The sequence below is a fragment of the Crocodylus siamensis genome, chromosome 2 (genome assembly GCF_052110815.1).
Source record: "Crocodylus siamensis isolate JL-2025a chromosome 2, ASM5211081v1, whole genome shotgun sequence".
Taxonomy (NCBI): Eukaryota; Metazoa; Chordata; order Crocodylia; family Crocodylidae; genus Crocodylus; species Crocodylus siamensis.
In genome coordinates, this window is record NC_143396.1 from 223,768,116 (window position 1) to 223,785,950 (window position 17,835).

Sequence of the window (17,835 nt, forward strand, 5' to 3'; positions counted from 1 at the left end):
TATCATGCTATCAGCAAATGTTACTAGTCAGAAAGCTGTCCAGGTCTTTTTCAAAATCTAGCCTCAGTACTGCACTCTGAAGGGTGAACTGGAAGTTTTCTTTTCTTTGGGTGCTGAAAAGCATTGCTTAAAGATCTGATACTGCTGTGAAGGATGGTGTTGCCAGCTAGGTGGATGTTTCTACAGCAGTGTCTGAGAACTTCTTAAGTAGTGTCTGATGTTTTTGAATGACAAAAGCAAAATTCATTAAACTGTCCTGTCTGCCCTACGTAACTGCTCCTGGGCTTTCCGCTTTTTTGTTCATGATGGGACTTTGCTTATTGTCTCTCTGTTGGCATTTCCCGTTTCCTTCCTTGGAAGGAATTGATCTGATGAAAGAATTGGCCTGATAAATGGGGGCACATACCATGGGCAAAATGCCGTATCAAACCAATATACAGCCTGCCCTCTGACTCACAGGCTGTTTACCGGAGGCAGGATTTGCTCTGAGAATTGTCTACAACCTGCTTATGCAAATACATACCTTTGTAGTGTGTTAAGTCTTGGCAGTACAAAATATTGTGGTGGCTTATTTGTATTCCTATGCACAAAATACAAAAAGCCCTTCAAGTGGAAACATATAAAGTGTATTCATCACCAGAGGTGCCCGTGAGCCTTTTCTGTTCTCTTCGTCTGTCCTGATAGGCATTGTCCTGGTCCCCTGTTCCATCTCTTCCCCCTGCACCTCCAACAGCTTTATCTTTAACCTAAAGCAAGGATACTTCACTCGTAATATTGTATACTTTGCATTCCCATCTAAGAAATACAGCATAAAAATGTGTCCCAAGCTTTAGCTAGGTATAATGTGCAGATTACTGGATTTTGAGCACTTACAGCATTTTTATCACCTGCAACCCAATGACACCAGTTAGTCAGAATTCACAACAAAGACTGGATGTTGTTTTGAGAATGTTAATATTAAAGTGCAGGAATGTGGATTCTCTGAGTATTTTGTGACTTCTTCCAAAACCAAATCAAATGCAGCATTTCATCCCAGAGTTAGGAAAGATGAAAGCGCTCTGCATGTGTGCATAGATCATCTGGGTTTATCCTGGGAATCTTGAAGAGAATAAATGTAATCAGCATTTGGGGAATTCTCTGCCATCTACTTAACTTGTTAAATAGCTGGAAGCATTTGGGAGAAGAGAGCTTGGGAGAGACTTTTAGATTAAATTTTGCCTGGCTTTGCTCTGCAAATAGTAAATCTTTTTAATGCCGTGCATGTGTTTAGTGCGGTTGGCTTAAGGTAGAATTTTTATGTTGGGGAGGTGATCATTTCCAAATAACAACAGTATTGTGCAATTGCAAGGGGTGTGTATATAGAGTGAGCTGGAAAGCACTTTGCCTTAAATAGGGAATACAATATTTTGCATACTTTTTTGGTTACATTTTGGTTTGATTTCAGTATTCTTATTCACTCAGTGGCATAAACACCTTTTTTGTACATACAGTACATGAATGGAAACCTGAATGGGACTAAAAGCAGGTGTTCATGTCATACAAAAGGGAGCTTTGGAACATTATGGGTTATTCAGTTTATGTTTTTATTTAATTTATATGAAGTGCTTGTAAAGGGTTGAAATGGAAACAGAAAACAGAACAAATTTAGCTATACCCTCAGTGCCAGACACAATCTTCTTTTAACTCTGTTGAAGCCAGAGAGCTTTTTCCAGGAATAATTTTATTCTTTCCACTGGTTGGTTGATGGCTTGCTTAAAGCCTGATTATGCTTAGTGATTATGCTTCAGGATTTGAACTCATTGTAACTACTCTTTCTGAGCCATCCCATTGAAGAATATTGTTAGCAATCTTACTTTGTGAAATAAACTATTGCTCAATGTGGCTAAGTACAGACCATCAAAAAGCCTGCAGCTCAGTTGGTTCAGTCTTTGCAGGTTAGTCTAAGCTGCAAAGATTGAGCCAATAAGCCAATGAACAGACATTCACTTCTGATTCAGGAAATGCAGCCACATGCCTGCAGTGGCTCATGCCAGAAGCCAGGACATGTAGTCTGCATGGTCTGTGTGTTCACTTCCTCCTCTTCTTCCTCTTCCTCTTCCTCTGGGATTTGCAGTCCAGAACTACAGAAACAGGACTCTGCAGGGTTGCTCATCATTTCTTCTTCCTGTTTCCAGGTGCCTCTTGGATTTTTTTAGTCCACAGTCACAGACAACGCTAAGTAAGTAGGGCAACACTGTACTCAGAGGAAGGGAAGTTTAACCCTCCTCCTTGGCCCCAGACTCCAGCAGGGTTTTGCCTTGGGGGTGGGGGCAGGCAGCGAACCAGTCAGTGGGTCCAGTGAGCCACTCATAACTTCCAGATAGAGAGCAGAGGGGCAGAGCTAGCTCTGCTCTCTGGAGCACACAGCACAGCACAGCGCTGGGATGCTGTGGGACTCTGATTTAACTTGAACTAGGAAGGGGTCTGGGACAGAAGTTTCATAAACTAGTTTGACCTAAATCAGTTAAGTCTGATACTACATTCACCCAGGTTTATCTTAAACCAGTTTCAGCCATTCTGAAACTGATTCATATCCACTGACCTTGTATTCTGTTACAGGTTTAAACCAGTTTCTGATAACTTAAACCTGTTTATGTGTAACTTCTGTCCCTAACCTGTGTGTGGAAGGATGGCAGAATTGGGCCTTTTGCTAACAGGGTAGGAAGCGCACATATGTCCAAAGCTTCTGTCTTTAAAGAATCATTTTTTAGCCATTCCTTATCTCATTTCACTTATTTGTGAGTCTTCCAAGGGCTGTGGTATGTTTAAAACTCAGGTCCATGGGAGAATGGGAAAGTTTGGTTGAACATCCTGAAAGTAAAGGGACTTGAGAAAAGCTTTGCACCTGCATCAGGTCTGTGCTTACACTAGTCTCTTAGCTGGCTGGAACAAGTTGTTTTTTTTAAAGTTTCTCAAGAGTGCTCCTTTGAGCTACTTTTGGAGTAGTGCTGGTATGTGCCAACAGGAACCCAAGTTAGCTAGAAAGATGGTGGCTGTGTTGTGAGACATAGGTGATAGTGAACTTAATTAGTATATTCCTGTTAGGTTTACTTAATTCTCTTCTGTGTTGAGCAACAATGTAAGATCTTTTCTTTTTTGTGGTGGGTTTAAAGTAACTGGCCCAACTAAGAATCTCAATAATTTTTGATGATGTCAGAGAGGTGGAGCCCAGGTGGAGTTTGCAGTAATGTCAGTATTTAAAAAGCATCTGTTGATCTGTAAACTGAAAATGTTAGAGAGAGATAAAAAGAGAATATGGAACTTTTCCATATCAAGACTTCTTTATTTTGTATGGAAATAGCCATTTTAAGATGCAGTCAGGTTCATGAAGTGAAATATCAGGAAGCCTCTCTGAAAGGTATTATTGAAACTCTGAAAAATGCACCAGTTTAATTGAAATGAAAGGTGCACTGAAGGGATATAATCCCATTTCATCTATTTAACATCTGATCAGCCCAAGTTTCCTTTTAAAGAATAGCTCTGGACAATATTTGCACCATATAATTTCTTGAAATCTATTCTTAAATGTTCTGGTGTCCATGCCACTGCCCTTTAAGGGCAGCATATCTCTTATGGGAGACTGAATTTCTTCCTGTTTCCAAAGCTTTTATTCTCTGAAACTCCCACTGGCGAGTATCCAGAAAGAAAGATTTGTTGGTGCAGCCCAGTGTCTGCAAATGTGTAGTGATATAAATAGCTATTAAACTGTTTCATGGTGGCCAAATCTGGTAAACTCACAAGGCCAGAAATAAGCACTTGGACTTGTCAAAATCTGCCCTTGGAAACAAGTGTTCCACAGTGTTAATTAAATTTTAATGGTTAGGATCTTTTATGGTAGAGTATCTCACTATATACTAGCCCCCTATGCTAAAGGGGTGAAAGATGGCTGTTTTTTAAGGGAGGAAGAAAACTAATCTTTAAAAAACAAAAAAACAACCTTAATGGTATTCACTATGGTGAAGGTTCAGCACTGGTAAAATGGGTATTTGATGGTGTCATGAAAGGTGTTTTCTTGGAGCTATTTAACAGTGGAAATGGAATCCTAGAAGATGCAGTTCATTCTACATACTTCTTACAGCCCTTCATATTGGAAAAAAAATGAAGACAATTTAAGCCCTCTATAGTGTTTGTGGAATCAAGAGAGGCAAACGTGTCTTTTCCATGCAAAGAAAACAACAAAACAAAACAACCCTCCTTCCCCCCCCCCCCCAAGCCAGCACCCTTCCCCTCAGAACACAGTAAATACAGGAGAAAAATGCCCTTATTATTCTTGTAAGCATTCCCAAGCACAAAATCGATGCCTGCTTAATGTGTTTATAGTTCAGAATTTATTTAAATATATATTGCTTTATTCTGTTACATCATCTGAAAGTGCGTTTCACCTGCTTACTGCGCTCTCCAGATTATAATCTAATTTGATAGTTCTCAGTCTTTCCCATATTATGACCTTGTGTTAACAACAGGAAAAAGGTTGGTCCTGGTTCCTTGAATGTGTTTGCTAACCCTAGGTTGGTGGAGTCACAATCTGTGTTGAAAGTCTGTGCTCTATTTGGTAGAATACAGAACTGTGAAAGTTTGGAGATGTGGGTTCTGCTGTTGGTTTTGCCATACACTTCCTTCATAGCCTTGGCTAATAAACTCACTCCCTGCTCTCAAATGTCTTAATCTATAAAATGGGTCTAAGGCCACTTTACAGTAGATGTTAAGAAAATGGATTTTTTAAATTAGTAAAGTGCTTGGAGATTCTTGGATGGAGGACCCTAGAGAGTTACAAAATACTATTAATACATATACTCCCTTTTAACTTAAGGTCTGAAAAAATGTTGAATGATTTTAGATATATAAAGCAGTTCTATTGAGTAAAAATACTTAACATGAATCTTTTAGGCCTAGGTTTAATACATTTGCCTCTAACTGAAAGTCCCAGGTTCAGTAAAATGAGTTGGTGGTAAAAGCCACATTTTCTGGAGCTTCTGAAACTAGCAGAGACAAAATACCGGAAAATATATGACGAACAGTCCTGCATTAGTAGGAAGATGGCCTGGAAGATTGTATAGGTCTCTTGCATCAGTAACTAAACTCATTGTGACTACTCAGTATTTTAGTTCAGTATTTTTTTCCAGGTTGTACTGGACTGAGTCCACAAAGCATCTGAAAGGTAACTTTCATGCCAGTGAAACAGCAAGCAGTATTTCCTTGTTTGGTTTCCTTTGCTAAATGGAGACTGAAACTTCAAGGGTGTAGTTAAGAAAATATTGGTTAATTTTTTATTCCAGATGAAAACTTGCAGACATTTGCCCAGAGGGGCAGGGTGGTAAAGTTATCTTGATTGTGTAATAATAACTTTAATCTTTGGCTTTGAAACTTTGAGAACACTTGAGCAATCCACAACTGCTGTTTGCTGTTGGCCAGATAATGTTTTTTTTTTTCAACTTGTGTACTGCAGACTGACTTTTGAACAAGCCAATAGTATGGGGATTTCCTAGACTTACAACATCTCTAGTTTTCCAGCGTTATGACCTGGCTTGTGTATAGAAGAGTTAAATTTCAACCCAGACACCTTTTACTGACTCTGGTCACTCCTGAGGTAGACAAAGCCATGTTCATTACCAAAGCCAGCAGAATAACTGTGCAAGGACACACTATACAGCTGCACCATTTTAAAACATTACACCCCAATAAACAACGTTAATTACAGATTTTATGTTCTTTTGGTTATGAGTTCTTCACCAGCCTGACTCTGCTGCAGGTTTCTAAAACATTTTCCTAATGTAAGTTTGCCAGAATAGCCTCTTTGGAGTTAGGGGCTATTGGCCTGATATAAAGTCCAGTGAAGTAAATGGAAAGCTACCCAGAGACTTCAGTGGCCTTTAGATCAGACACTTAGGAAACAGCTGTAAGGGACCTGATTGGGTCTGACTGGAGTGGGACAGCCGGAGAAATAGTTCACCACTGAGTTAGTGTTCCACTTAGATTTCCATCATCCTCAGTTTGGGAATTTACTGGGAAAGAAGAGGGGAGTCATATTCCAGAGGCTTTTACTTTCTAGAGCAGTGGTCATCAATCTGGGGATCCCAACCTACAGGTAGATCCCAGAGCCTCTTTGATCCTGGGCCGGGGGGACAGCTGGGCACATGCACATGAGCACACCTGCCTTCCCCAGGCACAGGAGGTCAGTCTGTGGGGGAGGGAAGGGGCAGGAGCCAGATTGAGGCCCAGCTAGGAGCAGGGGAAGGTAAGTAGGACCCCAGCCCAGCCAGGTAGTGGAAGGATTGGAGCCCAGGTAGCTCCTTCAGAGGTGTGGGGGGGGGAACTCCCGCCCCATCTCCGGGGAGGTGGAGGTAGCAGAGGCGGCTGCTGCTGCGCCTCAAGTCCTGCTGCAGCTGGCCACATGCAGACATGGCTTGGCTCAGCTCAGCAGCGGGGACTCAAGTGGGGGCAGCCCCAGCCCAGCCAGGTCTGGGAAGATCTGGTCATCCAGGGGTGCATGGGTGGCAGGCTCCCACTGCTGGCTGCAGCCTAGTGGTGGGGCCAGAGGCCCATGCTCCCCCACCTGTGCTCTGGGCACAGTGGGCAGCCCACAGCAGCAGCTGTCTCATCCCGAGCACAGGTGCGGGGGGGCATGGGTCCCCAGGGTGTCCACCGAGCTGCACCCAGTGGCAGGAGTTCCCCCCCCTGCCCCATTTCCCCTGGATAACCAGATCTTCCCAGACCCGCCTGGGCCGGGGCCTGACCCCACTTTTGTGCCACTACTGCACTGAGCCGTGCCCGCCTCCAGCCAGATGAATGTGGCATCAGGCCATGGCCCAGCCAGGTCTGGGACTCTCCGCAGCCCAAGGGTGCATTGGGGTGGGGGGCTCCCGCTGCTGAGTACAGCCTGGCAGAGGCCCCAGGGGCCCATGTCCCCCCCACTGAGTTGGGGTTTTTAATTTGAAATAACATAAGCTTATTTGATTCACCAGCCTTTGAGTGTTAATATGCACTTTATGAATGGTATTGGTTACAGAGAGTTAAGAAATTAGTGTATCCTATGGTTGTTTTGAGGGATATGGGTGAAAGAACTGTGGCCCTAAGCAGAATGGTTGGTCTCTGTACTATCAGGAGGTAGGGATCTTCTCTTGTTTTCTCTGTTGCAATTCCTTTTTAGCTGACCTCAAGTTCTTGTGCCGTAGACTCCATTGGGTGCAGAATGGGACTATTTGGATAGCAGTTATATATGTCAAGTTTTCCATGACCTTTCCATCAAGGGATCAGAAATTTCCCTAGTAATTCTGTACCTGTAGGACAGTTTTGGAAAGTATCCTGGTGCCACAGAAGGGAGTAATTTCAGCTCTTTCATGTTTATACTGGCTGTTTTTCCTTTTTAATAATCAGAGTAGGAAGAAATGTGGTGAATTAGCTGCATGACAGAAGCAGAGGAATTCATTAAAGAAACAAAAATGAATTCTGCTCAAGTTTCAGGCTTTATGGTTGAAGGCACAAAGCAGTAATCGTATTTTAGTTGTTTTTAATGATTTTCTTTTGTGGCACCTTCCTTGCCCGTGAAACTGATATTTACCTCTGGTCTGGGCGAGTCTGAGAAAATAAGCAATATAGTAGAGGCTTGGAACAAGGATTTTTCACAGCATAAATATTAACCAGTTCCTTTCAACTGTTCTCTCTGATGTGGGTCAAAACTACTGACAGTGTGAAGGAAAAGAGACTAGATGATTGAAGCAATTATATAGGATTTTATAGCCCTTTGCTTGTAAGTCAATAAGTTAAATGCAACCCAAGTTGATAGTGACTGAAACTCTACTGGTGGGGTTTCTTACTGTGGCCTTTATGGAATGATTTTGTTATTTTGCTCCATTTTATAATTAATGTGGGGTGCAGCTACACATGGAATTAATGCAGAGCAATAAACTTCTGAGCAGTTTGAGCTGGAGTGAACTACTCCCAAGCACAGTGTCTACATGTGTGCCTGGGACAGCAGCGATTTGAACCAGGGTGGAGCAGTTTAAGTCAGGGCCATTCCTGCCTTACTCTGCCCCGCTACTGCATCCAGGAGGAGCTCCAGCCACAGCTGCCCATAGCTGGCAACAACTGGCCACAACCACCTGGGCATCAGTCCCATTCTTTAAAGGGTTACCCCTCACTGTGTTCCCCAGTCACCTGCTTCTCTGGCTTCACACAGTCTGCAGCCTGCTGTCACATCCCTCCAGGACACTGTCCTGAAAGCCTGTGCCCAGCGCACTGTGGACACTCCTTGCCCTCCACCTGGCAATGGTGGCTAGGGCACCATAGCGGCGAGGTGCTTGCAGACCACCTCCTCTACCACCCTGTGTCCCACAGTAGGGCACCTAGGCAGTTGTCCACAAACCCTGGGCTCACAGTGCAACACCAAGAACATGTACACTTCAGAGAATTTTCAAGAAACCCCAAAATTTATTTCCATCAGCAACAGTCACCCCCACAGTCCCAGTGCACACCACCAATAAAGCACCCTCATCTCCATGAAATGATTTATAGGTGTCTATTTACAACTGTCGGGGGGAGGTGGGGAACAGACAGCCTTGGGGCCCCATCTCCCATACCACCGGCAGGTGTTTTTCTCCCATGTCCAGCAGCTAGTTCTGCAGAGGAAGGAGAGAGAGGCTAATTGTGAGAGTTTGCAAAATTTAAGAGATAACAAGCACTGTACAGAGGCTGTGCACTGGTCTCCCTCATTTTGGGGGTCATGCATGGACAGGCACACAGGGACCATGGTGACTTGTCCAGGTGGCTCTTTCCACAGGTGGCTGTCTGGCAAGCCTTCTCTTTCTGCTTCCACAGTGAGGGCAGGTGGGTTGCTTGCTGCATGCATCCTGCTTTCCCATACCCTACCCAGGCCTAGCCATGCCTGGCCCCTCCCAGCAGCTATTGGTGTGGAGCTACCACTTGTCAGAATCGCACGGGTATTCTGCGACAAGCTGTTGGAGCACTCCAAGGGCTGCCCGACCCACTATGCCCTCCTGCTGCTGATCAAGATGGTTCTCTGGGATGGATGAGAACCTGGCACAGGGCCCTGAACTTTGAGGCTTTCTCAGGCAAGCCCATGTTTTCCCCACAATGTGCGCTGCCGCCTGGAGGGATATCTCTGCCTGTGCTTAATCCCTGCGGCTGAGGAGGAGATCACTGCTGCCATCAGTGAGTTTCTTCTCTGCATCTGACTGGCCCCTGGCTTCCTAGCTGGGAGTCTGCAGAGTGATCAAAGCCTTGGACTGTCTCCTGCCTCCGTGCATGTTGCGAAAGTAACTCAGCCACGTGGCGAGGAAAAGAGGGGAGCAGAGGGTTCCTCCCCCCCGATGCAGGGCCCCTGGCTCCAGGCATACAGCTTGGGGGCCAGCTGGTGAGCTGGTGCTGATATGGATGGCTGTATAGCCCCATCCCTGACCCCTGGCCCTTCTCCCTGTGCAGGGCTTACCAGGCAGGTGTGGCAGCCCCTCCCAGCAGTCAGGTGATATCCCTAGCCATGGAGATGAGGCCTCACTGGCTGACACATCCCGGGGCAGTGAGGTGTGGTGAGTGGCTGGCCAGTGGCCCCCTCCCATGCTGAGTTGGAGCTGGTGGCTGCAGGGGACATCCCCACTCTGCTCTTCTGGCTGGTGGGACACCTCTGGAATAGCAAAGGAAGGTGGTGGCCTGGGCTGGCCGAGCTGCCAGTTAAGGCTCAGGTGAGAGAGTATGCCAGGAGCTGGTGTGGGAGCCACAAGTTGCCTTTCCCTGCAGAGCCCTCCTGGCCCACGGACCCTGGCTTGGGCTTCTCCAGGCCCCCCATGCTGCAGAACATGTAAGCAGCCTTGCCAGAGTCCATGGGGGCCAGGATCCTCTCAGGTTCACGGAGGAAAGGCATGGTTCTGGGGGCAGCCCCAGACTGCCTATTTTGGTCCTGGACAGATATATTGCACCCTCAGGGTGACTTTGGCCTTTACCTGGTACTGCTGTCTGGACTGCCAGTGACTGCACTTCTGTCTCTGCCTGCCAGTCTCCTTGAATATACGGGCATTGGCCCTGGTAGCACAGGCAAACTGCCACTGGACCTCGACATCCCCCTCAGATGGCAATGAGGTCAGAGGTCTCTTTGCGCATCCAGTTGGGCCTCCATCCCTGGGTGTCAGCACCTACAGGGGCTGACGTGGCAGTGGCTGAGAGCAGGTTTGGTGGGTGGCAGAGGGTTCAAGGATGCTCTGGTGGGTAGTGGCAGTTGGCATCAGGCTTGGGTTGGCAGCCTGGGACAGTGGGTAGTGGTGTGAGGCTGTGGCTGGTGCTGGCAGTGTGGCTTGGTGTCCAGGGGGCAGGCCCAGGCTGGCAGGGGGCACAGGGGGGTCAGCCCCAGGCTCCAGCTGGTGGCGGCAGGCAGTGGAGGGGTTGGCTGGGGCATAAGAGTGCTGAAGCGTGGCACCGTGTGGCTAGGCGGCAGGCAGGAGTCTGGCCCTCTGCTGGGTGGGCTGACCAGGTGCAGTTTATACCCTCTGTAAGCATCTACACGTACGTTTAATCACAGTAAATTACTCCACTGTAAAATAGTACTTGTTCCTGACAATATTATCTTATGGCAGAGTTAATTACGTTACTGTGGCCTACTACCACTGCATGCATAGATGGTGATGCTTTACTGTGCAGCAAATTAGTTTGCAGTAAAGCGGACATACAGACATGGCCAGGTTTCCCTACCAGTGCAGGTGCTAAATTGCTTCCTTGTTTGGCTGCTTCAGGAAAATTTTATAGCTGAAGATTGAACTGGCTCTAGGAATTAAACTACTTCCTCATCTCTAGAGGTTGACTCTTTGGATCAGGGTTGAGTCACACTGACAAGGGCATGTGGGGAAGCTTGAAGTGCTGCTGCTTGGGCATTTCTTTTCTGTTGATAAATAAAGGACTTTGCTCTTCAAGATTGTTACTCAGACATATTTCAACATCACCAAACCTTTTATTTGGGCCAGATCAGGTAAACATCTAAACTTCTAACTACTCTTTGAACCAAACTTGGATACCAGACTTTGAGGTTTCCCTCCCACTTTTTATCAAGGGGAGAGGTGACTTTTTTGATTGCACGTTGGTTAATTATGAAGCTGGGGTTTTTTCACAGTTCACCTGCTTATCCTAGACCTGGTTTGAATCACAAGTGGGTCACCCATTTTTACAAAATGTGATAAGAATAGGAAAAAAGCAGAATAAAAAGATAAGACTAGGTTTGTACATGTGTTTGCACGTTTAATGTGTGCATGCAAATACCTGATGTGTGGACAGATCAGATCATATGAATGGACACAGACAGTAGGCATGTAACTGGTCAGTTACCTCCACAGATAACTAATTTATGTGCTTCACTATCAACTAATTTATCTGCTTAAGCAGTCAGTTCTCAGAAATAAATTATGATGGGAATATAGTCCCTTGATTAGGATGCTGATCTAGCATTTAGGAGACATATCTTCAAGACCCTGCCCTGCCAAAGATTTTCTTTGTCACCACATGCAAGTCCTTTAACTTTTCCATATCTCAGTTCACCAGCTGTGAAATGGGGACAGTAGCATTTTCTTATCCACTCTAGGAGTGCTGTGAATATTAATAGATTAAAGATTGAAGGGCAATCAGAGGCTACAATAACAAGACAGTGTAAATATCTAAGACAGATGAGTTATAGGCCTGAAGTTTACAAGGCAGATACATACTTATGTGTAACTAACTGGTATTTGCACAATAAGCCTATGAACATGTACAATATATTACTTGCCCTGGAAATGGTGACGCGTTGTATTTGTACCAACTCCTAGTTTTATTGAATTAAGAAGCACACTACAATGCAATGCGGTGAATCACCTGAGCCGCAGGGCTGGCTTGTTCTGTACCAGCTTTCTTGGCCTGCAGTCTTCACTCTGGCATTCATCACTATATCTGGTTCAGCTATTCGGAGAAACCTCTTAAAAGCCTATTTTATTCTCAAGGTTCTCAAGAGCTTTTATTATGTGTTAAAAAATCTTCACGTTTCTCTGTAGAGCTTCAAATTTAGACAGATATAGTTTCCCTTAGTTTAGGAGAATAAGGGGAGGGGAAGACTTTTGTCACTGATGACTGGCTGAAAAGCTGCACTTCTGTTAATGACAGGACTCTTACCAGGAAAGATTTTAAATTGGATTTTTTTTCTCACTCTCTCCTCTTTTATTTCTTTCTTTCTTTCTTTCTTTCTTTCTTTCTTTTTTTTTGGGGGGGGGTGTGTGTTCATTGTTGAGACAGATTAATCCTGGGGACTTTTCAGTCTTGGACCAGTAGTGCTATTGCTGCAGTCTTCTGAATACCCATCTGGTGGTATATAGAACTGCAGTTGAATTATACAACACTGCTGCATGGGCAGAAGTGTCTGGGGAGCTTGTGCAGAGCTACTATGCCTGTTTAATGCCTTGGATTATAGCTCTACAGGGTGGTACTGTACTAGGTTTGTAGGAAACTCTTGGATCAGGCTTTTGGGGACATTGGAAGCTGTAAGCCTAAGGGTCGGTGGATCTGTCTGTGTCTTATGCAGTATCTGTCCTATTTGGTACCTGGTCCACAATTAGGGCTCCTAGGTACTCTGAGGTTAGGAAAGTGCTTAATCCCATCTGATATTACAGTGAGGAACCAAGACATTAATGACCTATTTGTGGCCTGTGGTGGAGCAGAGAGTTGAACTTGGATATTAATCCCTGCACCATAGCACATACTATCAAACCAGTGTAAAATCTGATTAAAATATTGTTGCCACATTTGTGAATCTTATGCATCCGGTTGAAAAAGGTCTTGAACCAAATAAATGCATTGTGTTTTACAGGAACACTGTAAATACGTTTTCAGTTTTCCTTGAGGCATCAGCAGCTCCTTAATTGTGGGTTTGGAAGTTTAATAGCCTGCCAGAGTTGTTTGAGGAAAACATTAGCTACTTGATACTAATCACTCCTCAGGAGTGAAATGGGCCTTCTTTATGGCTGGTGCTGAACTCCTACGGGATCTTGACTATAAAAGACATTAAAGGTTCAAATAAACTGCAAAAAACAGTTTGTAAAATTACAAAGAAAAAGCCTGTTTAAAGGCTTTGTTTAAAATGGTAAGATACATGAACTGTTATCAGTATTTTTCCATCAGTGCCCTTGTAGAATTTCTGGGACTAGAAGCAACAAGAAAAACATCCTAACTGCTAGTAAATATTTCTTTTCCCCCTTTGCCTCCAAAATTCCAATAACTTTTTTTAACCTGATATAATTTACTGTTAATAAGTGTTATAGAACATCAACATGCCCAGTATAAAATGGTAGTGGTAAGGTTGCTTTATGGTTAATGCATCAAGTTTGAAAAATTCTGACTTCCTGAAACCATGGGCTCAGATCCTGGCAGGGACCATTTCACTCTCTGTTCTGTCATGGTAGAATGAGTACTGTACAGTCTCTGTCTGTCAATCATTTTGATGAGACCTTAAAACTGGGTCATATCTGCATTAACTGGATAGTAATGATCCCATAGCCCTTTTTATAAATGTGTATGTTGAGTCAGGTTTTCCTATGCAGAGCCAACCGCACCCTGTCATGCATCAACGGGGTCATCACTAGCAGGTCCAGAGAGGTCTTGCTCCCCCTCTATGCGGTGCTGGTCAGGCCACAGCTGGAGTACTGTGTCCAGTTCTGGGTGCTGGACTTCAAGAGGGATGTGGAGAACCTGGAGAGAGTCCAGAGGAGGGCCACTCGTATGGTTGGGGGCCTCCGTGGCCAGCCCTATGAGAAGAGGCTGAGGGACCTGAATCTCTTCAGTCTCCGTAAGAGGAGACTGAAAGGGGATCTTGTGGCTGCCTACAACTTTATCAGGGGCCACCAGCAGGGACTCAGGGAAAGTCTGTTCACCAGGGCCCCCCTTGGGGTCACTAGGAACAATGGCCACAAGCTGAGGGAGGATAGGTTTAGGTTAGATATTAGGAAGAACTACTTCACTGTAAGGGTGGCCAGAGCCTGGAATAGGCTTCCCAGAGAGGTGGTGCTCTCACCTTCCCTGGAGATCTTCAAGAGGAGACTGGATAGGCACCTGGCTGGGGTCTTATGACCCCACCCACCCCCAGTGCTCGTCCCTGCCCCTGGACTCGATGATCTGTCTAGGTCCCTTCCGACTCACTGATTCTATGATTTTGTACTTTTCAGTTGCTTTCCACCACATTTCAGTGATCCTTTATGTAAACCATTCGGGCAATCTTGGGGATGAAAAGCACCTGGTCTGCAGTTACAGCAGTGCATTGCTTTTAATTTTACTTATATTTAAAATGTTTCCTTTCTTTCTTACAATTGCATAAATATCAAGTTTATAGCAAGCACAATATTCAAATTTATTTGTGGCATTTTCATGTTTTGTACTTAAAGTAATCTGTGCATACTAATATAGGTCATACATTCCCCATGGAATGAGTTTTTCAGATACCAGTGTTTTGAAATACTGGTCCTAGAATTTGTTGATTGGGAAGATGGGCTAACTGGAGCAGTTCCCATCGCAGCCCTCTCCCTGCCTCCAGCTTGCTGCTCAGGAGGAGCCGGGCTGGACACGTGCGGGCAGGGTGGTGCCTGCTTCAGCAGTGTGTGCTTGCCCACCTGCCTGGTGCACCATGCTGCTCTGCCTCCACACCAGAGTGTGCCCCAAACCCCTGCCTGCCTCTGCCTCAAGCAGCAATGCTGACTTGGGGGGAGGAGAGGAGGGGCAGTTCTGGATTTCCTTAAACATAATATGGTCACCCTATATACAGTAGAACTCCAGTCATTCATATCTTCATGGCTCACAACCTGGTGAATACATATCAGGTCACCAAATTAAGAATGAGCAGCTCAGCTGTTTGCTGTGTCTTTTACTTCACAGGATACTACTCCTCTGATCAGCTGAAGCTCATCAGTAGTGTGGCATAGCTGTTTGCTGCAGCTCTGTGCACCCCAGCTATTTTGTAAACTCTCATCTTGTGGGGGTGGGAAATTGGATTTAGGGAGGAATTTAAAAACCTAAGCCTACAAGTATCCAGGTTCTACTTAGTACATTTTCTATGCATTTATTGATATAATTTTAAAATGTGTGTTATAGAGTTTTTATAGGCTATTGTATTTCCTTTCTACTGTTCTAGTTACGAGTCTCTGTATGGCCTTAAATCTTCTGCCTCCTAGCAGTGTCCAGACTTCAAACACCAAGTCTCTTATCATGTCCCTTCCCCTCTGTTCCCAGTTGTCACTTAGACAAACTATGCATAAGTAGGTCTTTACATTTTCCCTCATTAATCAACCCTTTTTCCCATTTGATTGTTTTCCTCCTTGCTTTGAATTCCCTCCAGTCACTGTTTTTCATATTTCATGTATGGTCTCTCTTTTTCAAAAAGGTGTACTTTTTCGGGGGGGAGAGGGGGGGTTTGCTACAAGCAGTCTAAACTGTCAGTGGACACCTAGCCTCAGGCTATGATTCTGGCAAATCTCAAAAGTAGATAGAATAGGGCTAGGTTAGCACTTGAAAGGGCAGGTGCCATGGAAATGCATGGTACTATCGGAAATTGTATTAGTGAATTGTTAGATTTGGAATGTACAACCTAGTGTAGTACTAGAGAATCCTATAGGTTTTCCATACTCTGTTATGAGATACAAGACGAGGACCAGGCTAACCAATATAATGAAAGTACTTTCTCATATTACTTGAGATGTTTGCTAGACTGATTTCTTGGCTGAATTCCAATTGGAAAATTTTGCTGCATTTTGCTTCCTTTTATTCCCTTAAGAATCTGTGGGTTTTAGCATGTTTCCTCAAACTGTTGAAGAGTTTATTTCTTCTAACCGAAAGGTGTCTGCATTTCAGTGAGGACTGAAAACTTTTATAAACAGTAGGATTCTTGTAGATACTCATATGTTACAAACAACTGTTGTTTTCTCATATGCTACTCTCCTATTCTTAGTCAGACTCGGTTCTTCATTCCTAGCTGGCCAAATGTCCCATGATTCTGTTGGGTAGTATCTTGGAGTGGGGGTTACAGGTTTGGCGTCCACATGTACTAGATCACTTTGTGGCTTTTCCAAACAAAAGGCCCAGTGAAGATGTAAGTACCATATTTGCTTGAATCTAAGATGACCCTGAATTTAAGATGACCCCCCCCTTAATTAGGTTTTATACATGGAAAATGTATAAATTCATTACAATTCTCCAGGTATAGAGTCAGTGTATTGGAGGGTTGTCTTGAATTTGTCCCCCTGCCACTGTTGTATCAGGGAAAGCAATGAATGGGGAGTCAGATGGCCCTCTTAGCTTACCTCTCCCCTCCCTAACACCCTCCCCCCTACTATGTCTCTGTCTCTACTTCCCTCCATCCTGAACTGTCAGATGCTGCTTGGGCTGTTCCCTCCTAGAGCTCAGCCCTTGCGCAGGCATGCAGCAGTGTCTGTGCTGCTGATTGCCTGGGCAGGGGAAGGAGTTTCCATGTTCTCTATGCCTGGGGTGGAACCCAGCCTGAGCCCAAGCCACGTTGCACCTGACAGTAAGCGTGGTGGAGGGGAGAAGCTGTGGAGGGGAAGTAGAGGGGGGCAGGAGGCTACTTTGGGCCTGATTCTGGACCCTACTTGGGGTCAGGGTCAGAGTCAGAACTGCAGCAGACAGTTGCCCTGCCCTCTACTTTGTATGTGAATCTAAGATGAGGGTTTGCGCCCCCACCCCCTCCATGCTGATTTGGGGGAGAAAACGTGTCTTATGTTTTAGTATTTGCTTTTCATATTAAATCATAAATGTTTCCCTTATTAGTAGGGATCTCCATAAATTGCACCAGAATTGCCCCCCCACAGTGACTCTTTGAATGCTTTAATTAGGTTCCTTAATCTTTTCCATCTGACAAGTCACCTGTGGTGTATGTAAAATGAGTGAGTGATCACGGTCCAATTTCTAATGGATATGTTTGTGTATCACAAAAACATTGTAACTGACAATAAATTCTCCCTGGCTAGTAGTTTCCAAAGACTGAGTAAAAACTGAACTCCCCATCACCCTTTTAGCACAGGCACTATAATTTAGGGTGAGGTATATTGGCAAGATGATACACAAGAAGAAGGTTGCAATGGTTCATGACAGCATTTTGGATAGTAGGACAGGACTTCAGTCTCCAGGGCTACCAATCCAATATTCTTCCACTCCATTATTTCATAGATTCACATGAAGCTTCTCCACATCCTTTTTGAATTGTGGAGCCCAAAACTGGACGCAGTACTCCAGCTGCGGCCTCACCAAGGCCGAGTACAAGGGGAGAATGACGTCCCGGGATTTGCTCGAGAAGCATCTATGGATGCAAGCCAGCGTTTTGGTCACTTTATTAGCCACAGCATCGCATTGCAGGCTCATGTTCATCTTGTGGTCAATGATGACCCCCAAGTCTCTTTCTTCTGTAGTGCTATCCAACATAGAACTGCCGAGCCTATAAGGATGCTGCAGGTTTTTCCTCCCAAGGTGGAGAACCTTGCATTTTTCGGTGTTAAACACCATCAGGTTCTCATCTGCCCATTTGCTGAGCTTGTCCAGGTCAGCCTGGATCACCCGCCTATCTTCTGGATGCTTTGCCCCAAAGTTTGGTGACATCGGCAAACTTGGCCAGTCCACTCCTGACTCCAATGTCCACATCATTAATGAAGATGTTGAACAGTATGGGTCCCAGGAAAGAGCCTTGAGGGATCCCACTGGTCACAGGGCACCACGATGAGTGACTGCCATCAATTACAACCCTCTGGGTCCGACCACGGAGCCAATTTCCCAGCCAGCGGA

General features: G+C 45.0%; 1 protein-coding gene and 1 pseudogene across 2 annotated transcripts in view; one reads left to right on the top strand and one right to left on the bottom strand.

Annotated features, from left to right (window-relative positions):
* The window catches only part of RAD51B (RAD51 paralog B), a 665,539-nt gene that overhangs the window by 252,118 nt on the left and 395,586 nt on the right, over positions 1–17,835 (top strand). The window lies entirely within an intron of this gene.
* Positions 9,527–10,149, bottom strand: LOC149871772 (uncharacterized; annotated as a pseudogene).